General features: G+C 43.3%; 1 long non-coding RNA gene across 1 annotated transcript in view; it reads right to left on the reverse strand.

Annotated features, from left to right (window-relative positions):
* LOC147132818 (uncharacterized) overlaps window positions 1-21,769 on the reverse strand; it is a 38,982-nt gene extending 17,213 nt beyond the window's left edge. Inside the window, exons 1-2 of the long non-coding RNA XR_015081930.1 lie at window positions 21,705-21,769; window positions 21,561-21,624 (exon numbers count right to left, since the gene is read on the reverse strand). This is a non-coding gene — a long non-coding RNA (uncharacterized LOC147132818). The remainder of the gene's footprint in view (window positions 1-21,560; window positions 21,625-21,704) is intronic.
* Between the last annotated feature and the right edge of the window lie 165 nt (window positions 21,770-21,934).

A 21,934-nucleotide genomic window follows, 5' to 3' on the forward strand; every position in this document is an offset into this window, starting at 1 on the left:
GGTGTAAAAGCTATGAAAGAGCTGGGCAACATCAGTGAGGTTGGCTCAGTGAGGTTGAGCCAACGTTTCCTAGGGATGACAAACCACCTTGGTAAATTTCTGCCTCATCTGGCGGAAAAAAAACGTCCTCTCAGAGACCTGCTTAGGAAGTCCAACATGTGGGTCTGGGGACCACAACAGCAACAGGCATTTGATGACATCAAAGCAGATTTGACGATGTCCCCAGGGCTGGCATTATATGACCCAAGGCGTTGGGCCTGTGAAAGATTTGCAGAGTTCCTCATAGGAAAACAGTTCCATATTGAGACAGACCAGTTCCCCTGCTGGGCTCTAAGAGCCTAGATGTGCTCCCGCCATGCATTCAGCGTCTTCAAATGAGGCTGATGAGGTTTTCTTATCTCCAACCTGGAGATCAGGTGTGCATCAAGAACGTGGAACCATTGTGTCTACTGCGAGCACGCCCAGGTCCTATGTTGTCGAAACACCCAGGGGTATGCTGCGGAGGAATTAATACCATCTCTCACGGTCCACTGAAGGAGCCGAGACATCAAAGGACTTGTCGGAGGCCCAGGTAAACGCTGATCCTCAGGGGGTGAGTACACCTGCCACACCTGACATTCTTTGTGCTAGCAGTCAGCAGACTCCAGTATGTGAGAAGCGTTTTCCCACAAGAGTGAGGACAGCTCCTGCATACTTGACAGACAAAAGTGGACAGGAAAAAATGTGGATCCCAAAAACACAGAATGAGACAAAAGCGTCGAACAGAAAAATCTTTAATTACAAAATCTAAAAATGACCGACAAAGTATGAGCAAAGGACGCTGGCGAAAACAAGCCAGGGAACATCAAATAGGGAACACAAAACGCTCGCACAAGGCAAGGAAATATTGACAACCGAAAAAACAAAACGAGATTGCGACAAACCCCAATAACACGAAACACAAAGCGCTCAGTCAAAATGACGAGGAACAAAAACTTTATACAACAAAACCTTACCTGAAAAAATTGAGAACAAGATACGAGAACGTGACTTCTAGAAAACAGATCTTGGGCTGTGAAGTGAGCAAGGTCAATAATCCCACAAGATGTGGTGGTGAACAGTGTCCTTTTAAACCTAGCTGATTATGATACGCCACAGGTGCGCAGCTGAAGGGAATGCCCCCCACTCCAGCTGGGCTGCAACTAACAGAGAGAGAGAGACAGGAGCCTGGAGCAAAACATGACAGTACCCCCCTTCCCCCTCAACGCATGCCTCCAGGCGGACCACCCGGCTTCGAGGGATGAGCGGCATAAAAATCACGGACGAGTGAAGGATCCAAGATCCACAAGCGGGGGACTCACTGACGTTCTTCCGGCCCGTACCCCGACCAGTCGACCAAGAACTGAACCCCCCTGCCACTGCGCCTGGAGTCCAAGATCTCCTTCATAGTGTAGACGGGCTCACCATCCACAATACGAGGAGGCGGCAGGGGAACGGGGAGCGGGCCAAAAAGACAGTCCCCCACCGGCTTGACCAAGGAGACATGGAACACAGGATGGACCTTGAGCATCGGGGGCAGGCGCAGCCTCACAGCGACAGGATTGATGATCGCCTCGATCTCAAACGGCCCGATGAACTTGGGCCCAAGTTTGGGACGTCCCGGCTAGGTTCAGGTCCCGCGTAGACAGCCATACCTGCTGACCAGGCAGGTAAGCGGGCCAAGGACGTCGGCGCTGGTCAGCAATCACCCTATTACGCTCCGCTGTCCTGGACAGAGCCACCCGGGTCTCCCTCCAGACACACTGGGCATTTTTCAGGCGGTGCTGGACCGAAGGCAAAGAGACCTGGCTTTCCTGAGACGGAAACAAGGGCGGTTGGAAACCGTAGGCTGCTTCGAACGGCGACCTACCAGTTGCAGAGGACACCAGGGTGTTGTGCGAATACTCCACCCAAGGTAAGTACAGGGACCACAATGTGGGTTGATGCAGACAAACACATCGGAGGGCAGCCTCCATGTCCTGGTTGGCGCGCTCACTCTGGCCGTTGGTCTGTGGATTATACCCCGATGACAGACTCGCTGACGCCCCAATGGCATGGCAGAATTTCCTCCAGACTCTGGACACAAACTGGGGGCCAGGATCGGACACAATGTCTGTGGGTATTCCATGGAGACGAACAACATGGGTAATCAACAACTTGGCAGTTTCGAGGGAGGAAGGAAGCTTGGCCAGAGCCACAAAATGGGCGAGCTTGGAAAAGCGGTCCATCACGGTGAGGATCACCGACTTGCCTTTAGAGACTGGCAGTCCAGTGACAAAGTCCAGAGAAATGTGAGACCACGGGCGCGGCGGAGTTGGCAAGGGGTGAAGAAGGCCCGCCGCAGGTTGCTGCAAGGATTTTCCACAGGCGCAGGCTCAACACGCACCTACAAAATCGGTGACATCTTTTTTCAAGCCCGGCCACCAGAACCTTTGCATGATCATGGCCGAAGTGCGATTAACACACGGGTGGCATGCCACGTTGGACGAATGTCCCCATAGTAATACCTCCTGCCGAAGTTTGGCCGGCACAAAGAGACACCCTGGAGGACACCCCTCCGGCGCTGGAATGTCATGAGCGGCTTCCGAGACCTTCTGTTCAATCTCCCACTGTATCTTCCCACAATACATGAACCCAGCAAGATTGCCTCGTGCCGCGCCTCATCAACTGCGGGGTCGTGGAGACGCAACAAGGCGTCTGGCTTTTGATTGTGAGATCCTTTGCGATAGGTGAGAGTGAAATTTAACTGGGTAAAAAACAGCGCCCACCTGGCTTGACGGAAGTTCAGGCGCTTCACAGAGCGAATGTATTCAAGGTTCTTGTGGTCAGTGAATATGGTGAAAGGTTCCTTGGCACCTTCCAGCCAGTGACGCCATTCTTGAAGGGCTAAGACAATGGCCAGGAGCTTCCAGTTCCCCACGTCATAGTTGGACTCGGCTGGAGAGAGTTTTCTGGAGAAGAAGGCGCAGAGCATTACTGTTACACTGACTGTTAGACCTGGGAGCTCCCCAAGGTGTCTAAAGGCTAGGCCTATCCCATATGCCATCAAACCAAAAGTCGAAGTAGAATTGGACAGATTGGTGAAGAGTGGGGTCCTGCAACCAGTAAGCACCAGTGAGTGGGCTACACCAATTGTCCCCGTCATGAAAAAGGATGGAACTCCAAGAATTTGTGGTGATTTCAAAGTCACTCTGAATCCAATTTTGGCAACTGAAAAGTATCCGTTACCCCTCATTGATGATCTTTTCTCATGTCTGGCTGGAGGGAAGAAGTTTAGCAAGATTTATCTATCACAAGCATATCTTCAAATGCATGTGGAACGGGAGTCACAGGAGATGTTGACTTTTGTGACTCACAAAGGACTTTATCGGTGTCAGAGGCTCCCCTTTGGAATCACTTCTGCTCCAGCACTGTTTCAAAGAGCAATGGACCAGATCCTGAGTGACCTGCTTATCACAGGGCCCGATAAGCAGTCCCACTTACAAAATCTGGATGCAACACTGCAATGTCTGGAAGAATATGGTTTGAAGGTCAGACAAGACAAATGTGAGTTTTTCCCGCCCTCTGTTGAATACTTGAGACATGTGATTGACAGCACAGGACTCCGCAAGGCACCATCAAAGGTGAGGGCTATCGTAGAGGCTCCGTCGCCCAAAAATGTGAGTCAGTTGAGATCTTTTCTGGGGTTGTTGACATAGTATGCAAGGTTTGTTTCCAACCTTGCTAACATGTTGAAACCACTACATGTACTGCTTAATAAAACAACACCATGGAAGTGGACGGCCAAAAATGAGTCAGTGTTCAAAGATGTGAAGACAGAGCTTGTCAACTCTGATGCCCTCGCCCACTTTGACCCCAAACTACCTCTTCAGCTGGTGTATGATGCTTCACCCTATGGGTTGGGTGCTGTCGTGTCACATGTCATGCCGTTGGGGGAAGAGAGACCAATCGCTTTTGCTTCAAGGACACTGAGCAAGGCGGAAAGCAATTATGCGCAGATTGAACGTGAAGCTCTGTCTATAGTTTTTGGGGTCAAGAAATTCCATCAGTATCTATTTGGCAGGAAATTCACACTACTGACAGCCCATTGACCTCTGATCTCAATCTTTGGTTCACATATGGGTATTCCATCGCTGGCGGCCAGTCATATGCAGCGGTGGGCCCTGCTTTTGTCTGCTCACCACTATACGATCAAGTATAGGAAGTCGGACCAACATCAGAATGCTGACAGACTCTCAAGGCTCCCCCTGCCAGTCGTACACTCTTGAGCCCATGAAGGTGGAAATATTTTACTTTGAGGAGGTGTGTGCTCCTCCGGTCACCTCCGCTCACGTGAAGAAGCACACAGAAGCACTGATCCCATATTGTCTGAGATTGTGGATATCATCACTCGGGGTAGAGGGGGAGAGATGACACCCAACTTCAAGCCCTACTTGGTGAAACGAGATGAGCTTTCAGTCCAGAATGAATGCTTATTGTGGGGCTATCATGTCATCATTCCACCGCCCCTTGGAGAGAAACTGCTTGCTGAGCTAGATGTTGAGCACTGTGGTGTGGTTAGGATGAAAGAAATTGCACGCAGTTACTTCTGGTGGCCAGGCTTGGATGCAACCATAGAGGAGAAAGCAAAGTCATGCAATGACTGCCAGAAATGGAGGAACCTCCCACAGCTCGCACCTTTACATCCTTGGGACTAACCTGAGGAACCGTGGCAAAGAGTCCATATCGATTTTGCTGGAGCGCTGGAGAACCACATGTTCCTAGTGGTTGTTGATGCTCATAGCAAATGGCCAGAAGTAGCTATCATGAAAAGCAACTTATCGGAGAGAACCATCGAAGAGATAAGGTCTATCTTCAGTAGGTTTGGTCTCCCTCAGCAACTTGTCAGTGAAAATGGTCCACAGCTGGTGTCGGAAGAATTTAGAACATTCATGGAAGAGAATGGTATTCAGCACAACAAGTCTGTGCCTTATCATCCTGCTACAAATGGGCTTGCAGAAAGATTTATGCAAACTATGAAGCAGGCGCTGAAGTCCTCACCAAGCACACAGTCTCTAAATAGACGACTCAGGGAACACACCCTATGCCACAACAAAGGTGTCTCCTGCTTCATCTATGTTAAAGAAAACGCTACACACTCGGCTTGACCTACTAAGACCTCAAAAGACAAAAGACATTGTTCACCAACAACAGGAAGCTCAAAGAGTACAATGGGCAAAAGCAACATTTTGTTCTTTCACAGCAGGAGATAAGGTTCTTGCTCGGAACTATGCCCATGGTAGTGGACGCAAGCGACAGTTATTGTATAAACAGGTCCAGTGTCATACACAGTGGAAACCCATGATCATCTTATCTGGAGGAGACATGTTGATCAATTACTACACTCTTCGGGCCCAGCTGAAGATTCACCTCATGTTACACCCTTCAATCCAGAGCCGGAGGCCCATCAAGAGCAACATCCATCCCCAGAGGAGCCTCGTGAGTCACTTTCAAAAATGGACAGTGTCCCAGGCACACCTAACCCTGCTCAGGGGCCTATGCCAGGTGCCCCCAACAATTCAGTACTCATTCAATCCTCACCAAAAGACGCTGTGACTGACTTAGTCACTAGTCATACTTCTAGAAGAAACAGACGACCCTCTGACAGACTGACATTGTAGGATAGTGACTCACCCACTCCATCGGGGCAGAATAATCCCCAGGGTTGAGTCCAGATTGAGGTCTACCCTCTCTCCATAGTTAGTGCACCGTTCTATAACGTTGTTATAGGTTCATTTTTGTTTGTGTAGTGAAGCCGAGGCCTTGCACACAAATACCAAGTTGTTATAAAAATGTTGACTTTTATTAAGGGCACCTTAACAGTAAGGGGGAAGGAATATATTGTGTATTGATTGCTTATGATTGTTGGCAAAATGCCGCGATGCCCCCTGGGTAATCTGTGTTGATGACGTAACATTGTTGTTGGAAGTGTAACGAAAATACAGAGGCAGGTGCAATTGCTCCCTGTCTCCCTGTCCTTATCCTTTGTTATAACATTCATCCAAGGTTATAACAACAAGTATACCAACTCCCTCTCCTTTCACTTACTTCACGAAGCACTTCTATCACGCAGCCGAATAATACGTCCGCAACCATTCACACTCGGGTCCAGGAAAGAACCAGACGGATCGCGCGCCGAGCACTTGTCACCGCGATGGTGAAGACAGCGTCCCTCATTGGTTAATGTCCCACAGCATGCTGTGCTCTGATTCGCTAATACCCCGAACATCAAATTGTTTGTTTCTTATTATTTATTTATTTTTTAATTAATAATGCCTCACTTCTCATAAATGTACTTTAATTTCCTATCCATTGAACAATATATTTTTAAAAACATTTATATTTACTCTGTCATTAGTTCATGCCGTAACCTGGGTTAAAGCTGCATATGTGCAGGAGCCGCAAATAGTCCAAATAATGGAGCTATAGCTCCCATCAACCGAGAGAGACCGAGACCAAGCTTTACTTTACGACTACTTTACTGACGTTTTAATATAATTTTAAACAGCAAAATTGCCAAAACAACAGCCTATGCTGCCATGCTCTTTTTTTCCCCAAAAACTTTATTGTAAACTGTATATGATACGAAATTTATAAATAAGGAACAATTTTAGTAAATAGTACAAATACAAGAAACAGAACAATCAGTCAAATAACATTCTATACATACAGAGAAATAACCAACAAAGAAAGAAAAAAAAAAAAAGGAAAAAAAAATTAAAAAATTAAGGTAGAAAAAAGGTTATGCTTCAACATGCATAAAAGTTTACAGAAACACATTTAACTTGATGCAAATCTCCATTGTTTTCAGAGCCTTTGGATTGTTAGAATATTCAATAAAACGGATGTACTGTCTAAATTCGTTATAAAAGGCAATAAAGCATGGCTTTCTTCCATTTTCTTCAATTTACAACAATGTATATGATATTTTGACATGAGTACCAAAAGATTAATCAGATATGTATTACTTTTTTCCATAGTATCTTCAAAAAAAAAAAACCAATATATTTTTCCAGGTGATGATGTCATCCCTTTCAATATTACTATGAATAAAATCACACAATTCCTGCCAAAATAAACCAACAGAAGACAGTACCAAAATAAATGAACAACAGTTTCAGGGCACATATCAATGTCTTTCTTAAATCTCTTGTTTAGATGGTTTAGTTGGATAGAATTTATGGATTAGTTTAAAATATATTTCTCTAACTTTGTTCGTAATAAGATATTTATTTGATAGAATCCAGACTTTTTTCCACTGTATATTATCCACAAACATATTCCAGTGTGGAATAACATAAGGTAATGTAGTGATGTCTTTCCGGAACATGGTTCTTATGTGTCTATTGTTGTTTATAGTACGGTTAATTAAACATATTTTCCCTGTATTTGTGTTTGTTGGTATTAGACAATTAGGTTTGTAAGTATCCAACCGTTTTGGAAAAGTACTTTACTTTTACTTTGCTTTTACCATATTTCCTAAGAATTTCGTCATATGTGAATAAAAGCCTGTCATTATTAAACAACTGATCGACCCAGATAATTTTGTTTTGAAACCAATATTCCATAAAGAAAGACTTATAATACTCCAGATTGAAGTTGGATTTGGATCAATTTGTTTTATCCAATTGATATTGAAAGTGTTATTGAAAGTAATAAAATCCAAGAAGTTAAGTCCACCATTTTTACAGGAGTTCATAACAACAGTCTTTTTTAAATAATAAGGTCTATTTTATCAAATAAAGTTAGAGTATTTTGTCAATCATTTTAAGGATCTCCTTATTAACATGTAACGCCATAGCCGCATGTATAAGACGCGAATCCCATGCTGCCATGCTCGCTGAAATTTTCGGTCAATTGTACATAGTGTTTTATGTCAATTTATTAGCTTTATGTATTTATATTTGTATTCATATTTCATATATTATTTATATCTATATTTATTAATACATGTATCACAGCCTTTTATTGTTTTTGTTCTATTTATTGTATTGTTTGTAAAGTGCTTTGTTACAGCTCTAGCTGTTATGAAATGCGCTATATAATAAAATTGTATTGTATGGTATATTACAGGGCGGCGGCACGGTGGTCGACTGGTTAGCACGTCCGCCTCACAGTTCAGAGGTCGTGGGTTCGATCCCGGCTCCGGCCTCCCTGTGTGGAGTTTGCATGTTCTCCCCGTGCCTGCGTGGGTTTTCTCCGGGCACTCCGGTTTCCTCCCACATTCCAAAAACATGTATGGTAAGTTGATTGGATACTCTAAATTGGCCCTAGGTTTGATTGTGAGTGCGGATGTTTGTCTCTGTGTGCCCTGCGATTGGCTGGCAACCAGTTCAGGGTGTCCCCCGCCTACTGCCCAAAGACAGCTGGGATAGGCTCCAGCACGCCCCGCGACCCTTGTGAGGAGAAGCGGTACAGATAATGGATGGATGGTATATTACAGACATCAGGTGTATTAGTCATTTGCATTTCAGCAGCATGACTTGGAACGCTGCTGTACATCATGTTGACAATTTTGTCTTGAGGTACTTTCAGAAGGTGTCTTCTGTTGTGCCTCATGGTAGTTCCATATTCTGTGATGACCTCATATGACCTCGGGATCGTCTCTTTAAGAGCTTTGGCAAGAGGTCCCCACTGTCCATCACATCTCACACGCACTACTTCCCCAGGTGCGAGTTAACTTACAGGTTTATCATATTTTTTGTTTGTCATATGTCTCTGTTCGTTTCACCTGAGAAACTGGTGGTAACTTCAGCTCCCTTTGATAACTCACCGATGGAAGTCTTGTCCTGAGCTTTCTTCCTATGAGAAGCTCTGCTGGTGATAGTCCATTGTCCAGTTGTGTTGCCCTATAGTTGAGTATAGCCAAATCGGGGTCCTCTTTTGCAACCACGGCTTTGGTCAGGACCCTTTTCACTATATGTACTCCCTTTTCTGCCAACCCATTGGATTGAGGGTAGTGAGGGCTCGCAGTAATATGGTCAAATCCATAATTGACAGAAAAACTCTTGAAGCACTGACTGCTAAATTGTGGACCCCTGTCACTTATAACAGTCATGGGAACACCATGTGGTGCAAAACATGATTTTGCGTGTGCCACAACATGCTCTGCCATCATTCCTGTCAACAGTGTATACGCTGGGTAGTTGGAATGATAGTCAATAATCAGCAAATAATCTTTGCCCTGATGCTGAAATAAATCCATTCCCACTTTCCTCCATCCAACACTGAAAGTTCCCCTTTAAAGTGTTGATATGGCTTCTTCAACTTGACATCTCCTGTCAAGTGTATCTGTGTCTTAACACTGTTTAATTTAACATTTTTGAATGTCTCTCTGGCCATTTCCTCCCATTTTGCTTCTGACACAGGTAAATGAGCTCTAAAAGAGTCTGTGAATCTGCACTTCATTTTCCGTGGTACTTTTGGTATTTTGTAGACTGGCCCTGCTCAGTGCATCAGTCACAACTAAATGTTTGCCTGGTTTGAACTCAAACCTCAGGTCATATTTCTGTAGATGCAGCATTAAAGGGACAGTGGGGCTGGGATGGCCATGTTTTCACGATCAAGTTTGTTATATTTTTTGATCGGGAAAATGAAAAGAGCTCTAATTTTTTATTTTATCAATAAATTTGGGAGAAATTAGGAAATAAGTGACTCCATGAATAACGCCTCTTGTTAATGAGGAAAATGGCCGCGCCCCCTACCGTTCTATCCTTGTTCGGTTAGAGTCACTGGAGGGACCGATTACAAACCCTCCATTGGAAATCATTGTACTTTCATTGCTAATAACGTCCAAAATCGGCGATCAATTGGCGCCAAAATTTATGTGGACATCTCTAATAATGCCCACTTTAACATATCAAAAGAATTAACCTCTCTGTGGTGGATTTATATGAGAATGAGGAAATGTGTAAGTGAGCAGAGCTACATAGATTTAGGCTGGGACCAGTGCACACTGCTTCTTTGCTTAAGAAAAAAAAAAAAAAAACACTGCTTTTTTGCTGATCACGGTTAGGACGTGCGAAGCATTAAACACCAGTTAGGATATTTAAAGAGACTGAAGTGGAAATGAGACGTGCACATTTATTTGGTGGGGGAATGGCCCCAGTTTTTCGACTGACAACACGCCGTCCGATTTGGAACGTAAACAGCCGAAAAGGTACGTTCCAATGCGGCCACACTCGGTTGTGAAGTCAGCCTCGCTGTAACTTTTTGTTCGCTGAACATTGGTGCTTGTTCGATGAGGGCTTACCACTAGAACACCCAGAAGGCGGTCATTTGACTGCTTTACATTTGATGATGTCACCCCGCCATATCACCTGCTATTTTGACAGGGAATGGCCAATTTACAAATTAAAGTAATCTACTTGTAGCCAACAGAGTTGTTTGTCAAATATTACCCAGATTTGTCGTTCAATAGTTGTTGCAAAAAATGTTGTAAAAACTCCTGGGTGTTTTAGTGTTACTGTTAACTCACTCTCTGGCGGCTGCGGTGTCTTGGCGACTGCTTGGGAGGCAATCCCGCGAGGCGTACCGTGAGGCAAACCCGCGACATGAAGATCGACGCAAGCTGGACGCAGAGTAAGGAGCTAATGTTGCTGTGCTAACACCTTTTGTTTTAACGACCTGAAGCTAGTTGTTGCTATTAGCAGTCCTATTATCCTACCTTTAGGGAAGGGAAGAGGGGGACGTAAAGCCTGATGCTGCAAGCCGCCGTCTCCCTCCTGAGAGTTTAGCATCGCTAAATGTCCGAAATATAACCAGTCGGGGTTCGTGTGCGCATACATGCTCTTGTCCGTTTCAGCTTGTGAAAGTGGAGGAGCAATCGCCACGGTATTTTGTGGAGGTGATCATGATGAAATCGCGTTTTATGTCAATAAATCCAAACTATTGTGCAGAACACTTTTATACTTTCACAGGTTGAAGTGGACAAGAGTAGCAATGTGCATTTGCATTTTGGTGGCGATCAGTCACAGTTTTAGACAACAGAAATGACAAAGCGAGCAATATTACCACGCTTGGCTCCCTCCCGTGACGTGACAGCTGAGACCGAAAACATAACATAAGGAAATTTGTAAATCTAATCACAAAAAAAAATACCTTAAATCACTACAGAGTCTTTTGGTGGGGGCACTTTAGTACTGATGTCATTTTTACATGCAAACCTATTATATAAGTGCCAATGTTAAGCTCACCCAAGTGTCCCTTTAACCTCTGGATATGTGGTGGAGCATCACCTGATTTCTGTGATATAGCAATTAGTGGTTTGTGATCAGTCACCAGTATCACAGATCTCCCGTAGACATATTCATGAAATTTTACACAACCATACACTGCTCCCAAGGTTTCTTTTTCAATCTGTGCATAGTTTTCTTCTGCCATTGTCATTGTACGTGATGCATACGCAATGGGAAACCACCACCAATTCTGCATCATGTTTCTGAAGTAGTACTGCTCCTAGGCCTGCTTTAGAAGCATTTGTGGACACCTTCAACTGTTTATCCTGGTAATAAAATTTCATCAAACAGTTTTTTACCCATGTCCATTCTTCTGCATGTTTTGAATGCCACTGCCACATTGTTTTCATTTCCAATAGCTTCGTAAAGCTTTTGTGTTACCTGAAAGATTTGGAACAAATTTCCCCCGGTAATTTACTAACCCGAAGGCTCCCTGCGGGTCTTTCTTATTCACAGGTTCATTTCTACAATAGCCCATACTTTCTCAGCATTAGGCTATACCCCTTCAGCTGACAGTTTTTCTCCCAGATAGGTTAGTTCACTGACCCCAAATTGACATTTGTTTTTATTTAATTTCAGCATGTGTTTTTATTTAATTTCAGGCCTGTTCTCTGCGCTACATTTAAAACTTTACGCAGCCTCTGATCATGTTCCTCCAAAACAGCATCAATAAAAACACCAACAATATTCCCTCAAACAGCTGCTGCACTGTCCGATGGGACACTTCAGGTGCTGAGCTGATACCGAAGGGAAGTCTTAAGAAGCAATGTCTCCCAAATGTACATAATTTTGCACTATCTTCATCCAGCACAATCTGGTAAAATCCTGTTGAAGCATCTAATTTCGTGAAGTAACAAGCTCCAGCCATTGCACTTGTGATGTCTGATTTGGTTGGCAGTCTGGAGTGTTCACGCTGGATAGCCCTGTTCAGATATTTTGGATCTATGCACAATCTCAAGTCTTTGTTTTCTATTTTCCTAATTATTCCTTCCTTTATCAGTCGATCCAAATTTTCCCTCCACCTTTCTTTGAAAGCCACTGGTACTTTTCTAGCTGGGTGGATGACTGGCACTGTATTTTCACTGAGTCTTATTTTATGTTCTCCAGGTAAACGTCCTATTCCTTTGAACACTTCCCTGTATTCGTTGACCTAGTCACAATGTTTTGTCTCTTTTGTCTGTCTTTGAGTATCACTTGCCACTTTCTCTTCATGACATTAATTCGCTTTATCAGGCCAATCTTCAAACATGTATTCAACCCCAATATAGCCTCTCTATTACCTTCTACCAACACAAAAAGAGCGTTGACAGATTTCCTATTTCCTATCACTGTCACTCTAAGCACTCCTTTATGTGGTACAGGTGTGCTATGATAAGCTCTCAGGTTCATCTTTTTACATTATACCTTCGGCTTTGTTTTCAGTAGTGTTGTTCTGATATTGATACTGGTATCGGCAAGTATCCTGATACCGCATTAAAATGCTGATATCGGCATCGCGAGTACGAACAAATCAAGCGCCGATGCTGGTTATTGATACTGGTATCTTTCTTTGAATGCAGTGCGCATATTTGAGAGCCGCACACCGGAGGGAAACAGAAGAGCCTGATCCAAATGCACATGCACGTTAATATCTAGCCCATGTCGCAATCTCACCAGCACGAAGAGCTATGGAAATAGGCAAAGACGTATAAAGTGCAAGTTGTCTCTGCACCCACCGGCAACACGACGAATCTATTCAACCATCGTTTGGTTTACGATGATGTTATGATACACCAAAGCAAGAAAACACCGAGTCAGATTTGACATCGTGCACAACGTTGAAACACTGTACGCAGCAACCTCCACCCATCAACATCAGAGAGACACAAAAAGGTAACAGAATCTATTGCCCGGACAAGCCTTCCAAATGTTTAGGGCACAGACTCCACTTGGCACGAGGGATTTATTTTAAATAACATATCTTGTGCAAATATACACTACTTTTTTTACTAGCACTAAAATAGAAACCATACTAAACATTATTTCTTGTGTAGTCTATAATACAAAGTCAATATTTTTGTGTTTATTTTTGTTTCAAATGGCTTCAAATGCAATTTGCAAACATTATTGGTCATTATATTGTAATACAGTTTATATATGGCCTACTTTAACTTAGAAGTATTAGATTACTAGTATGTAACAGTCAACATTTAAATGAGTTTGATCCAATCAGCACCAATCATAAATTTATAATTTATCAGGAGCAAATTACTTAAATATTACTTTAAAAACAAAACTAAAAAGGCTCCAGACAAAGGTCGAAATATATGGATGAATAGCATATCTGTTATTCTGTCAAAATTGGCATTTTACTCCAAGCAGTTCACTACTTTGGCAATTTATAAGTGCATTGCAAGTTAACTCCAATGCTCTGTTTGTTTATACAAAGAAACCATACTTTAATTTATAAATGTGCACTTTTTAATGTTTTTAAAATAATTTGATAAATATTGTAGGGGTCCAAAACGAACTTAAATTATTATAGCGTTTCAAAGAATTTTGTCTTAATATTTTTTACATGTTTAAACCTGTTCTTGTTTTGTAGCAAAAAATAATCATTTGAATAATCGTGATTTCAATTATTACCAAAATAATCGTGATTAATATTTTTTTCATAATCGAGCAGCCCTATTACAACAGATACTTCACAAGTGATGATTTAAATATGAATAGTGTAATTTTACATTCAAGTGAGTATGCAATTCTTTAGAATTACAAGAAAAATAGTGCTTATATTTTGATTTTTCAAATGGAAATGCATTGGTGCAGTATCGGCATCGACATCGGCCGATACTGCACAGCTAGGTAGCGGAATCGGTATCGGGGCCCAAAAAGTGGTATCAGAACAACACTAATTTTCAGTCTCACAAAGTCTTTCATAGACAGTATGTTGGCCTGTGCTCCTGTGTCCAATTTCAGTCTCAAATCTGTCCCATTCACATTCACGAGCCATTCATCCTCTGTGTCACTAATGTCGTCTGTTATAGTTCCCACGTAGACTGGTGAATCCTCCTCCTCGCTGTTGTCCCTCTCCACAAGTTGTATTTTTTTCTTTGAAAAACAGCACTTCGCAAAATGATTTCTTCCACTGCCATTTCTGCAGTCTTTTCCAAACGCTGGACATTTCTTGGGTGCATGATTCCTGCCACACCACTCACAGATGTCACTATCCTTCTTTCTGGCCTTTTCTTTGAGGCTTCTTTTCGAAGTTTTCTTCCCAGTTCTTTGCACTACATCCACCTCCTTATCTTGGGAAAAAGTCTTTATTTGCGCCTTGGCACTCTCCGATGCTTGGCATATTCTCATGGTACTTTTCCAGCGTGAGATACGACTCTTTTAGCAGGTCCATTCTCAATCTGTCATCTTGAACTCCGATAACAATCTGGTCTCTAATCATTGAATCACACAATGTTCCAAAGTTGCATGACTGACTTTTCAATCTTAAATCCGTGACATAGTGCTCGATTGATTTGGAATCTTTTTGCAACCTGTTTCTGCTTTGCTATGACAGCATCATACTTATTCGTTTCCTCTTCTGTGAAGACAAACACATCGAGCGCCTGCATTGTTGAGGCGGCTGATCGGAGCTGTGGCCGCAAGGTGGTCGGTGCCTGTCGTGGCGGCAATCCCCGAACCCGCTGGTGGACATCATTGGTAAGGGATGCTGTCCAGCTGAAGAAGGAATTCTATCCTGCCTTATTGGCCTGCGGGTCTCCGGTGGCAGCTGACAGTTACCGGCTGGCCAAGAGGAATACAGCTTCGGTGGTTGCTGAGGCAAAAACTCGGGTGTGGGAGGAGTTTGGTGAGGCTATGGAAAATGACTTCCGGGAATCCGAGGAATCACACTCCTCAGCCTCCCTGGTAAGGTCTATTCGGGGGTGCTGGAGAGGAGGGTCCGTCGGGAGGTCGAATCTCGGGAGGCAGAATCTCTGATTCAGGAGGAGCAATGTGGTTTTCGTCCCGGCCGTGGAACAGTGGACCAGCTCTACACCCTCAGAAGGGTCCTCGAGGGTGCATGGGAGTTCGCCCGACTAGTTTACATGTGTTTTGTGGACTTGGAGAAGGTGTTCGACCGTGTCCCTCTGGGAGTTCTGTGGGGGGTGCTTCAGGAGTACGGGGCACCGAGCCCCCTGATAAGGGTCGTTCGGTCCCTGTACCACTGATGTCAGAGTTTGGTCCGCATTGCCGGCAGTAAGTCGGATTCGTTTCCAGTGAGGGTTGGACTCCGCCAAGGCTGCCCTTTGTCACCAATTCTGTTCATACCTTTTATGGCCAGAATTTCTAGGCGCAGCTGAGCAGTCGAGGGGGTCCGGTTTGGTAGCCTAAGTATTGCATCTCTGCTTTTTGCAGATGAGGTGGTACTGTTGGCTTCTTCAAGCCGCGATCTACAAATCTCACTGGAGCGGTTCGCAGCCGAGTGTGAAGTGGTCAGCACCTCCAAATCTGAGACCATGGTCCTCAGTCTGAAAAGGGTGGCATGCCCTCTCCAGGTTGGGCCGAAAGACGAAGCTCTCTTCGTGGTGGTCGATCTACGTTCCTACTCTCACCTATGGTCATGAGCTGTGGGTCATGACCCAAAGAACAAGATCTCGGATACAAGCGTCCGAAATGGGTTTCCTTCGCAGGGTGTACGGGCTCTTCCTTAGAGATAGGGTGAGAACTTTGGCCGTCCGGGAGGGACTCAGAATCGAGGCCCCGAGGACAACCCAGGACACGCTGGAGAGACTGTATATCCCGCCTTGCCTATGAACGCCTTGGGATCCCTCCGGAAGAGCTCGAAGACGTGGCTGGGGAGAGGGAAGTCTGGGCTTCCCTGCTGAAGCTGCTGCCTCCGCGACCCGACCTCAGCTAGGCGGCAGATAATGGATGGATGGATGGATGTTCTATGTAAGCCCACTAGTTGAAACAAGGCATTCTGATAAATATTGCATTTGTGGAATAAGAGTTCAAATCCAATTTTATTTAAACAGTAAGTATTCTCTAGTAAGTAATCATATTTGCATTGTCCAATCTTTCCTTATAACGGAATTTCCTTAGGTGGGAAACGACTACGGTACATGTCCTGTATAAACGTGCAAGAATGTTAACAAAACACTTGTGTAGCAAGTTAACAACGCAAGCAATATAATAATAATAAAAAAATGATTAAACAAAAACTGCACTATAAAGTACAGGTCTATGAACAGAATATAGTACAGTATAGCAAACATGCAAATACTGTAACACCAATGCAGTACAGTGCTGTACTTAACTAGAGTAAACTGTACTGTATTTTAATGTTGACTCTTCTCAGACTAGGGAAAAAATTAGTACTTTAATATAGTAGTAGAAAATGTAATGCATACGTTTTTTTTCAGAGTGAGGGAATTTCCATTTGATCTGATGATGGCGGAGCGGTCAAAGTTTTTCCGTCGTATAGAGCGGGGACTGCTTGAGGTTGCACTACTGCGGGCTTCGCTATGGGTTCCGGATACCAGAATTTCCGTTGTAAGGAATCGATCGGCAATGTAATATAGTAGAAGAAAATTTAATGCATACGTTTTCTCTCCGAGTGAGGGAATTTCCGTTTGACAGAGGTCCGCAGTTGGGAATACTTACTGTATAGCTCTTTTCACACATAAAATGCAACTCAAAGTGCTGTACACTAAAAACATCAAAATACAACATAAAAAGGAAAACCCGCTCCCGTCTTCCCTCCCCCCTCACAATATACAGTACACACTGACAGATATCCATAAGCACACCTGCACTCACACACCCGCACACGCCCCCCTACACACACACACACACTAACGCACCCCCCCCACATCAGACACATATAACCTGAAAAAGAAACATGGCAGGGCACAGAGAAACCATATGAGAAAAGATTACCCAAGGAGAGATCCTCCACGCTGGGAGGAATGATGCAGAGGCTATTTTCAGTCGACAGAAGTGACAAAATGGCCGCCCCCAGAGATGGCTAAAAACGGGTGGATTTTGCTGCTTAATTCATATTCCATAAACACAATATTAATCAGAATGCTTCAACTAGTGGGCCTGCTGTAAACATATTAAAAAGTATACAATTCCACTTTCGTCAAACTTTTTTGACCGGTTTGTAGTCCAGAAGTAAAAATCGTGGCGGCATTTTGTAGTCCATAAGCCCTGCCCCTTTTATGGCGCCACATCCGGTCGCCCTTTATGACGTCATTTTATAGTCCATAAGCCCCACCCCTAACACCGCCCCTTTGTAGTCCATAAGCCACACACCCCACCCCGCCCCTTTTTAGTCCATAAGCCCCGTCCATAACCACGCCCCTTTGTAGTCCATAAGTCCCGCACCTAACCGCGCGCTTTGATGACGTCATGTTGTAGTCCATAAGCCCCTACCTAGCCCCGCTTTGTTTCCTGTCCGCCGTTTTGGCACTTCCTAGTCCACGCCTCTTTAACACGTCATTTATGATTAACGCCCCCTTCCGGTATGACCAAATATGGACATTATACTTCCACCACGTTCAAGACATGCCCGGGCATGTTTTGAACAATGATATTACCCAGGGTCCAGGCCTGTCCTGGCTGCCGCCATCTTTTCCGGCATGCCCAAATGTGGATGGATGAGATCATAATTCCGCCTCGTCCAATGGAACAGAGGCACATGTACAGACATGTCCTGGCAGTCGCCATCTTTTCCGGCATGCCCAAATAAGGACATTATGCTTCCAACTCATTCAAGAAATGTACAGACATGTCCTGGCTGCCGCCATCTTTTTCAGTATGACCAAATATGGATGAATGAGCTCATACTTCCGCCTGTAACATGAAACTCATTGTATAGCCTGGGGTAGATGTCCAGGCTTGTTCAGACATGTTTTTAGACCCTCTCCCCATCTATGGGGCGCTACCATACACTTGGGTCCAAACAGAAAGTAAAACAGATCTACATGAAGGCATCATGATTGAGGGGACATGTATTTCTATTCATAAAGGCTGTGGCTCAAACGCTCATCAAAAATCAAGGATTTATTTGGAAAGAAGACAACACCCGCCCACTGAATCATTGACTCAAACCTGGTCTTTGTCCGCCCATGCCGCTGGAATATGGGGTTACACATTTGCCTATGAAACAGCAGAACTACACCTGTCAAGTCAAGTCAAATTTATTTATACACCTGTACATCATTTTGCATGCTTAGTTATGTTTTTTTTTTAATTGACTGAGAATCGCAACCCTTATTGTTCTACTACACTTTGTTTAGGACGTTTCCCATACAATTATGAAGTGCTCACTTGATTGAATTCATCTTAGTGTAATACCACGTCATCTACACATGTACCTATGAAACACCTGAACTACACCTGTACACCATTTAGCATGCTTGGTTATGTTTTTTTAATGAGAATAGCAACCCTTATTGTTCTAATACAGGTTGTTAGGGCATTTTTCATACAATCATCAGGTTAGTGTACAATTAAGGCAACATAATTGTGAAAAGTCTAAACGCAGGCCTCTTCTCATTTTCTGGTGTCAGCACAAAACTGTTGCCCCCCCACCTGTGCTCGGAGCCTCAATGCCTTCTTAAAATACAGACAAATAGGCCTCACTCAGGTGTCTATGGGCTCCCCAGAAATATGTGTGCGTATGATAAGTCTTACAATGAGGTGCTTTGTCCATCAGTGGTTATACTTTTGCTTTCACGTTGTTGATTAGGAATTTAGCCCTGGAAAAATGTGGGGGGTGCAGGCCTATACAGATTTTATCTCATCAGGATGGGTGAGAAAACCCAATATTCCAAATAACCCATGACCTTTCAAATCGTAAATTAAGAGTCAAATGCAGAGAGGTATGAACGATATGAACGGAGTGGCACGAGAAGAAGAAGAATCTCAGTGGACCACCATCTCAAAGAAACTCAGAGACAAACAGAACATAAAAATGGACAGTAAGTACATACTTTAAAATACTCCTCCTGGTTTCATGACTAAAACGGGTTTATGTCATCTAAATGTGATCTTGTTTTACATTTAACTGAACGTGCATAAATAACACTTGAATATGTTGTCATTAGCTATTGTTTTAGGATTTTAGCTATCAATGCATTTACGAATACCACTAGTTTATCCATCCATCCATTATCTGTACCGCTTCTCCTCACAAGGGTCGCGGGGCGTGCTGGAGCCTATCCCAGCTGTCTTTGGGCAGTAGGCAGGGGACACCCTGAACTGTTTGCCAGCCAATCGCAGGGCACACAGAGACAAACATCCGCACTCACAATCACACCTAGGGGCAATTTAGAGTATCCAATCAACTTACCATGCATGTTTTTGGAATGTGGGAGGAAACCGGAGTGCCCGGAGAAAACCCACGCAGGCACGGGGAGAACATGCAAACTCCACACAGGGAGGCCGGAGCCGCGATCGAACCCACGACCTCTGAACTGTGAGGCGGACGTGCTAACCCCACTAGTTTATGTTATTATGTATTTGTTTTAGGATTTTAGCCGTCCATACATTCCTGAATAACAATCTGTGAAATCATTATACCTGTTTCAGATGTGCCTATGTCTTCGTGCATATTCATGTAAATGTGGGCGTGCGTGCGTGTTTAGTGTGTGTATGCATGTGTGAGCACATGTGAGCAAGGCAGTCGGGGAGTCAATCAGAGGAATGTAGATAAACGGTTGCTTACCGGCGATTACTTGAGAAGCTTTGTGTATCAAAATGCGTGTCCATTTAGGATGGGTGAGGGGCAACTAGTCTAGAATAATAAGAAACTCACTTTTGAAAAAATCTGAATGATTATTATGTATTATTTTTCTTTTCAGAACAGTACTGAGGTGTAACAAGTTCCCTACATATTAGGTAAGTGACAAAGGGACTCTAATCACTAGCTTGTCTGTAAACAGCGTGCAACGTAACTTGGTGTGTTTTTTTGCAACTTTAAAAAAGTCCCCTTCCTCTGTTGCATGCCTAAGGAGAAAGTACCTAAATGGTCTGCTTATGAACCTCCAACCGTCAGTGTAATGGCAGAAATTCTGTTTTACCATTTAGCTTCAATGTTGGTAGTCGAAGGTAGTTCTGACTCGTCCATAGTAGCACATCTTCTTATCCATGATTTGAATTTCTTTTAATTACTCACACGGACTCAAAGTTTCTTTTTTGTCTTCTTGTATTGAAGGTTTTGTAATCCAACAAAGTGAGCAATGTCATTCAGTACAGCAGGTGGATAACATGTACTTAGACTATGAGCACGGTCAAATGCTGTTTGCTTCCGTGACTACCAGCACACTGTGTACAGAAATTGTCTGCAATGCTACTACTACTGCAAGTGCATTAAATCTTTATGATGACAGAAATTGAGATATTACTTTATGATGACATAATTGATGACAGAATTGATGACATCCCATGACAAGGATTGGCTCTTACATTTTCCGGCCCCTAATTGGAAGACTAGCAGGCTTAGAATACAGTGTGCTAGTAGTCAAGGAAGCAAACAGCTTGTGAACGAGCTCATAGTCTAAGTACATGTTATCCACCTGCTGTACTGAATGACATTGCTCACTTTGTTGGATTTTCACAGTTCGTCATGGGAGGCTCGCCATCAAATGAATCAGTGGTCTATTTTGTAGAAGGACTGAAGCTTCTCGTTTTTTTCTTGCATCCAAAAAACCTGACCTGTATAAACAACAGGTTTATAGTCCAGAATAATAAATGCAATATCTAGCTGGGTTTTCTAGGTGTTGTGCAACATTAAAATCCCTTTTCAGTAAGGAAAACAAAATAGTATTGTTGCAGGAAGGTAACAATTAGTATTTTCCTATTAACAGTTCAATGGAATCAAAATATAGCATTTTAACCTTTAGCAATTAGAATGGATAGCAGTAATATGACCACAATTTAATTATGAACACTACAATTTACAAAGACACATTATCTTTAAGGTAATACGCATCACTCACATTTTCAATGTGTAGTATCTATGTACATTAAGTCACGATTAGAGACAGTGACTAAATGCTTCACAGTGTAAGAACATCACACAGTACTTATTTTTATGAAATATGCCAAAATGCAGTAATCATTTCACTTTTAAATCATGAAATAATTGCTTTTTACAAAAAATACATTCTCCAGAAACAACATAAAATGTGCTAAATATCTTTAGACAGCCGCTAGCAAAGACTCATTCACCTTGTGGTGTTTTCCACACACACAATCACAGAGACCTTTCCAGAGCTAGCTTACCAAGGAAGGGGATTTTCCGCCAGAAAGCCTAGGAATAAATGCTTCCTTGACGATTCTCGAAGTTCTAAAATGACATTTACATGGGTTTACCTTATAGGCAAATGCATATTAAGTGTCAAGGGAAAAGAAGCAGGTTTTGCATACCTTTTTTCTTCTTGTTTCACATTTACACGGGAGAAATCAGAAGCCAATGTTCGATCGGACTCGCGATGCTAAGCTAGAATGAGTACTGCAGAGCACTACTTCTGGTCTCTATACAACATAAAGCTTCCGGTTTCCAAATTAAAATTACTTATTATTCAAACATAAAATATGAACAAATAATGATTCGAATTTAACAAAGATTATTAGTTAACCCCTTTTTAGGTGGGTTA

Source organism: Filicampus tigris, chromosome 17 (genome assembly GCF_054856515.1).
Source record: "Filicampus tigris isolate MCC_2025a chromosome 17, RoL_Ftig_1.0, whole genome shotgun sequence".
NCBI lineage: Eukaryota > Metazoa > Chordata > Actinopteri > Syngnathiformes > Syngnathidae > Filicampus > Filicampus tigris.